We start from the raw sequence: 7,500 nt of genomic DNA, 5'->3' as shown, positions 1-7,500 counted from the left end.
AGCTCCTGAAGCCGTTCCACCATAACTCTTTCCAGCACTTTTCCAAGTACTGGAAGGAGACTGATGCCCCGATAAGAGCGAGGATCACTCCTGATCTTATCAGGGGACTTCAGGAGAGGTACAACCCTAGCAATTTTCCACTCGCGGGGAAAATAACCCTCCCACACGCACTTATCATAAATGGCCTCCAAGTATTCAGGAATGAACTTCCACAAGCTTTTACACATCTCTCCGTTCAAACCATCAAAACCTGGGGACCGTTTAGACCTGACCAGGCCAAAGGCGTACCCCAACTCTCCATCATCTAATGGAGGGACAGGTACCTCTTGTGCTTGAGGTACCTGAACCTCCGCCCTAGGAAAGAACGCTCCTAACAAAGCCCCCGCACACTCTCTCCACGTTGATAACACAGTGTCACCAACGCGAAGAGAGGTGATATCCTCCCTCTTACGACCCCGGCAGATCCTATAGACCTGACCCCACGGGTCGTCCCTATTTTCCCCTACAAAATTCCTCCACTCCTCTTCTTTAACTTTTACCAACATATCCTTATATTCCCTAGCCGCACAACTAAGTTCATGCCTAAGCTGGGACAGCCTGTCAGAATTGGACCGCCGAGCGCGTTGAAACTTTCGCCTCAATCGCCTGACAGTCCTCCTCTTCAAGGTTAACTCATGCGTCCACCACTTAATTTTCCTAACGATAAAACTTTCACACTTTCTAAGTACCCTATCATTAACCCCCCACACTACCTCATAAAGACGAGCAACCTGCTCATCGACCCCCAAATCCTCAAACGCTATAAGCGGTATACCCAATACCGCTTCCCTGACAGATCGTCCATATTGGTTCCAGTCGATACCAGAGGTACGCCATCGCCGCAATGGACTCTCATACAGCGAGGGAGGGGATTTGGGAGTAACCATAATTTGGATCAAATTATGATCACTCAATCCCCACCCTCCCTTAACCTCCCATCTAGCTACGAACGCCCTATCTGCTGCCTGATTCATAAGCGTCACGTCAATGTCACTCACGCCCCCAGGCCCATCAAACGTGTACCATTCACTCGGCTCATTCACAATGTGGAGGTTTTTAGCCACCACCCATTCACTTAATGCCTCGCCTCGACTGTGGCTTTGATATCCAGACGAATGCCGGGATACCTTACTAAACCACATCGAAGACGAGGCATTCGCATCCAGCCCTAGGATAAATGGGCTACTACTCGCAAGTAGTAGTAGCTTATCCATGTAGCCCAGGTAGGGCTCTAGGGGCTCGCTAAATTTGCAGTACAAACTAGCTACAATCAGCCTACCGAACTCCCCCTCTATCGCGACACATACACCCAGTTGTGAGGAATCCACAACTACACAATCGTAGTTGGGATCACTCACAACAATTGCAGCATTAGCCCCAAGGTCCGTGAAGACCCTGAAACTACCAGGAAGACCCCGAACCACACCATTGGTGGCGTAGGGCTCCTGGAGTAAGGCAATGCCGCACCTCCCCTCAGCCATACACCCCCCCAATTCACACATTACGGCATACGCCCCCTGGCAGTTTAACTGTATAATTCCCCCCATCAGTGTCTGGCGAGGGCGCGCTCAACAATGCCACAGTATATCGGGCAGACAGCGGACATCATAAGATGCCCAGCTGGTCTACCCTTGAATGCGCAGTTGCGGCAATGGAGTGCATTGACGCAACTGGCAGCTCTGTGGCCTTCCTGACCGCACCTCCGGCAGACATCTGATTTGGCCCTACACACAGCCACTCTATGGTCGAAACTCATACACCGGAAGCAGCCAGCAACGGGGCTATCCGGTCGCACCCGGAAGGAGAACCACTTGATGTAGCACCTACCTGCCTCCAGGAGGGCGGACATCATTTTGTCCGTACCCTCAAGGACGACATTGGTGCTACCATCAGGGGCCACCTTCCAGGGGCGACTGACCATCCTTACGTCAGACCTCTGGGACGCCGGGCTGAAATCCTGAAGGTTCAGCCGGAGTAACTCTTCCATGAACTCATCATGGGAGATCTCCGTATGAACCCCCTGGACTACAACCCGAGGACCCAACTTCCGGTTGACAGTCACGTCCAACCCCACCTCCCCGAATTTCGCGTTCGTCGCAACTTTCTCCCTCTCTAAAACAGAGGGAGTGCGGATAACCGCCCCACCACCCTTAATTGGCCTAACCTCGTGGATCCTTACCCCCAGGGAAGGACCCACCTCCTTAACTACTTTTTTAATCACTTCCTCAGAGGAAGCTGCAGGCCCCTTACTCCTAACCACAACGGACCAGGTCTCAACAGGCTTCTGCGCCACCGGTGCAATCGCCTCCAGTACAGGTGCTGGGGGCGGAGGCATCGGTGCCGATGGAGCCGGCATTGACCTGCTCGGCGGCGAGGAGTGTCCCCCACAGCTTCCTCTAAGGGCGTCAACTTGACCGCGAAGATGGGCATTCTCGGCTACAACCGTCATCAGAAGTGCCTCGTACTTCGAGGCAAGCTCCATCAGCCCCTTCACGGTCCCTATAGCGAAATTTTCGGCCCCAAAAACTACTTCGCTAAGCTCCGCCGAAATTTTCTTAATAGCCGCGACATGGCTAACCGCACCACCCCCGACAACAACACCCCCCTTAAGAGCTCCACGGTTGCTCGCGCCGCTCTTGCTCACGCTCATTTTGCTAGCGCCCTTTTTCTTCGCGCCCGTATCAACGCACGCAACACCCACTTCGCCCTCGCCCGACTTTGCGGGGTGAACAGCCGCTTTTTCAGCGGTGTCACCGTTACCGCAACCGCTACCACTACCGCTCCCACCCTCATCACCCCCCGTTTCTACCGGCGACCCCACACGCGCCTTCCGCCGTGGCGGGGACCTTACCGATGGCCCCACCATCTCGTCTCCCGAAGTGTCGACCGTAATGGTTGATGGCCCCGACTCTTCGCTCCCAGCGAGGGACTTAACCCTCCTCCTCCGTGGTGGAGGCATCTCTACCTTCGGACTTCGCCTTTCGGTAGGCTGATCCGCCAAGCGTACCACTGACGCAGATGGGACTCGTTCAGACAAGACCCCGAAACAGCCGCTCGCCACGTACGTGCGACTGAACGCGCTGAAAAAAGTGTCGCAAGCGCAGACCCGCTCTGTAGCAGCGACGACCCAAGCGGACGATTAAGGCGTTCTCGCAAGGGTACAGCCCACAACTCCAACCAAATGGTCTGGACAAGGTCACTCAAATGACCGCCGGACGGAACAAGTCCCCGTAACGGTTGCGAGTCGACCGATGTGGCGCTGAACCGAATCGATCCGTGGGCTAAACGCACACTACTACGACCGTTTGTCTGCACAGGATTCACTGTCTCCAACACTGGGACAGCCGCCGGTACCTATTGAGCAATCCTGCTCAGGACTTGCTGACACTGACCAACTGAACGCCAGATGCCCAACACAGCACTCCAAACAAGCAGTCCAGCCGGCAAACAATGCCAACAACACAGCACTAAACTGGAACTGTACGGAGAGTCCCACAACAATAACAATCACGTTGCGGTAGTACCTAAAGGTACAGTACACAATATTAAAAAATATGTACTTACCGCTACTTAATATGCCCACGCCAAAAATTTCCTAAAAACGCGCAATTCGTGCCCTAGCACGAAAAACCACACACGCGGTCCCGTAACCGAGCAAAAACAATTTCCAGCGAATACCCGCACAAAACGAAATTCCACGGAAATCGCAACAACAATTTTCACACCCGCCAAGCAACGGTGCCAACTCACTCGCGTAAACAAATACCGCACAAAAGAAAATCGAAAAAATCACTAATTAATCGCAACGATGCGCACGCACGTCTATTCGCGTCGGAATCCAAACAACGAATGAGTAGATAGGGACAGAGGGAATCTCGTTAATCCATTCATGCGCGTCACTAATTAGATGACGAGGCATTTGGCTACCTTAAGAGAGTCATAGTTACTCCCGCCGTTTACCCGCGCTTACTTGAATTTCTTCACTTTGACATTCAGAGCACTGGGCAGAAATCACATTGTGTCAACACCCGTTAGGGCCATCACAATGCTTTGTTTTAATTAGACAGTCGGATTCCCCAAGTCCGTGCCAGTTCTGAATTGATTGTTAATTGATAATCGTTATAATTTAAAAAGTATCTATACAATAATAAATCCTTTAGAAATTTTAGCAAGAAAGTTCCACAATTGGCTACGTAACTACTATCCGGGGAACAAGAATCGAAATTCTCTATTTACCCAGAACGAGTACATAAACCATGGTATTGCTTCCCAATCAAGCCCGACTATCTCAATCTTCAGAGCCAATCCTTATCCCGAAGTTACGGATCTAATTTGCCGACTTCCCTTACCTACATTATTCTATCGACTAGAGACTCTTCACCTTGGAGACCAGCTGCGGATATTGGTACGGCCTGTTGAGAAGTTTGCGTAACCCCACCATAAATTTTCAAGGTCCGAGGAGAAAATATCGACACAACAGTAAATGTCATGCTCTTCTAGTCCATCTACCATATCTCTCTTCGAAAGACTTCCATGGTAGTACGACTATAAAACAGAAAAGAAAACTCTTCCGATACCTCTCGACGGCTTCTTTATGGTCGTTCCTGTTGCCAGGATGAGCACAAGGCCCATTTTTAATAACAAACGGATACTCAACAGGTTACGGAATTGGAACCGTATTCCCTTTCGTTCAAAATTATTCAAGTGTTTAATTACTATGGAATAAAAATTCATTCATTTCATTTCATTAAAACTTGAAAATTTTCGGCTTTCGCCTTGAACTTAGGACCGACTAACTCGTGATCAACCACTGTTCACACGAAACCCTTCTCCACTTCAGTCCTCCAAGGTCTCATTCGATTATTTGCTACTACCACCAAGATCTGTACCAATAGCGGCTCCATGCAGGCTTACGCCAAACACTTCTAAGCACACCATTGTACCCTCCTACTCACTAAAGTTTCAAAATTTATAATCCAACCGAAATTGTATTATAAATCATGTACTTTAGCGGTAATGTATAGGTATACAACTTAAGCGCCATCCATTTTAAGGGCTAGTTGCTTCGGCAGGTGAGTTGTTACACACTCCTTAGCGGATTACGACTTCCATGTCCACCGTCCTGCTGTTTTAAGCAACCAACGCCTTTCATGGTATCTGCATGAGTTGTTAATTTAGGCACCGTAACATTACGTTTGGTTCATCCCACAGCGCCAGTTCTGCTTACCAAAAGTGGCCCACTGGGCACATTATATCATAACCTCAACCTTCATATCAAGAAAGGTGAGGTTCTTACCCATTTAAAGTTTGAGAATAGGTTAAGGTCGTTTCGACCCTAAGGCCTCTAATCATTCGCTTTACCAGATAAGATTATTTTACATAATTTTTAAATGCACCAGCTATCCTGAGGGAAACTTCGGAGGGAACCAGCTACTAGATGGTTCGATTGGTCTTTCGCCCCTATACTCAATTCTGACAATCGATTTGCACGTCAGAACTGTTTCGGTCTTCCATCAGGGTTTCCCCTGACTTCAACCTGATCAAGTATAGTTCACCATCTTTCGGGTCACAGCATATATGCTCAAGGTACGCTCCAGTTAGAGGTATAAATAATAATAAATTATCATTATACATAACTATATGGAACGCCCCGGGATTGAATTAATAATGTAATACATTAAAAATTAATCCCATTATTAATACAGTTAAGTTAATTTCGCCATTAGGTTTAATATAACCCAATGACTTGCACATATGTTAGACTCCTTGGTCCGTGTTTCAAGACGGGTCCCGAAGGTATCCTGAATCTTTCGCATTGTTAATCATATAAATGCATACAATTAATATTAAAATCAATGATAATAATATTATTGTAAAATTCAAAAGAATTTTAGCATTATATATAATAAAATCTATCAACACTTTATCAAATCATCAGTAATTATTCTATGTTAATAAGCTAAAAGCAAATTAATTTGAATAAACTTAAAAACCAATGATCTTTTGATAAATATTTTATTATGTTAATAGATTACAATGTCCTTATATGAAAAAAATGCACACTATTACTATAATATTTAAAATTAAATACTACAGTTATAATGATGAATTTTTCATAATGGATATTCAGGTTCATCGGGCTTAACCTCTAAGCAGTTTCACGTACTATTTAACTCTCTATTCAGAGTTCTTTTCAACTTTCCCTCACGGTACTTGTTTACTATCGGTCTCATGGTTATATTTAGTTTTAGATGGAGTTTACCACCCACTTAGTGCTGCACTATCAAGCAACACGACTCTTTGGAAATATCTTTCTAGTAATCATTAACGTTATACGGGCCTGGCACCCTCTATGGGTAAATGGCCTCATTTAAGAAGGACTTAAATCGTTAATTTCTCATACTAGATATTAAGATATTCCATACACTGCATCTCACATTTGCCATATAGACAAAGTGACTTAGTGCTGAACTATTTTCTTTTCGCTCGCCGCTACTAAGAAAATCCTTGTTAGTTTCTTTTCCTCCCCTCATTAATATGCTTAAATTCAGGGGGTAGTCCCATATGAGTTGAGGTTGTATAAAATATATTTTAGATTGATTTGTTTATTTTTATTTAATTTTTTTGCTATTTGCTATTTTAAAGAAATATATTTTTATATCTTGATTACTCAATATTATTCAATCTTTTCATCCCTTTTTAAAATTCATAATATAATAATTAATAAAATTAACAACATTATTCCTCCACATATCATATATTTTTTTTTATTATAAATTTTTCTCAATACAATAGAGTGAATTAATTCTAGAATAAAAATTTATTTTATGCTAGACATTCCTCTTATGTATTATTTAATATAATTTAAATAATGTTGAAAATTTTTTCTTTTATGGGAATACTAAGATTCTCATTTATCATAAATTTTCGTTCAAATATGAGGTATTCAAGAATATATTTTCTATATTTCTTTTTATGCTATTAATATTATGGATTGAAAAATACAATCCAATAATATGCCATATGCTTAAATTCTATTAATTGACTAAAAGAATAAGCAACTAATTTAGCATAGTCTTACAACCCTCAACCATATGTAGTCCAAGCAGCACTTTAAAATTAATTAAAGTACATAACAGCATGGACCGCAATATGCGTTCAAAATGTCGATGTTCATGTGTCCTGCAGTTCACACGATGACGCACAGTTTGCTGCGTTCTTCATCGACCCATGAGCCGAGTGATCCACCGCTTAGAGTGATAATTTTTTTGTATTTTTTTAATTCAAAGTCAAAGAATTTTAATTTATTGAAAGTATTAATAATTAATCAATAATAAATTTTTAATACATAAGTTTAAAACATCTTTCAATAAATTGTAATTTTAAACCCAAACATTTGCAGCTGCGCATGTCTTAGGTCAACAAAAACAGTAATACCTTTTATATATTATTTTCTTCTCT

At 44.1% G+C, this 7,500-nt stretch overlaps 1 non-coding gene and 1 pseudogene across 1 annotated transcript; both read right to left on the bottom strand.

Moving 5' to 3' along the window:
• Positions 1–6,617, bottom strand: part of LOC138858560 (large subunit ribosomal RNA) — a 9,858-nt pseudogene extending 3,241 nt beyond the window's left edge.
• Positions 6,618–7,119: 502 nt separating this feature from the next.
• On the bottom strand, positions 7,120–7,298 carry LOC138858592 (5.8S ribosomal RNA). Its single transcript, XR_011397644.1, has one exon. It is a non-coding gene; the product is annotated as a 5.8S ribosomal RNA (ribosomal RNA).
• Positions 7,299–7,500: the final 202 nt, after the last annotated feature.

Source organism: Bactrocera oleae, unplaced genomic scaffold (genome assembly GCF_042242935.1).
Source record: "Bactrocera oleae isolate idBacOlea1 unplaced genomic scaffold, idBacOlea1 ctg00000010.1, whole genome shotgun sequence".
NCBI lineage: Eukaryota > Metazoa > Arthropoda > Insecta > Diptera > Tephritidae > Bactrocera > Bactrocera oleae.
This window is presented reverse-complemented; position numbering and strand designations above follow the sequence as displayed.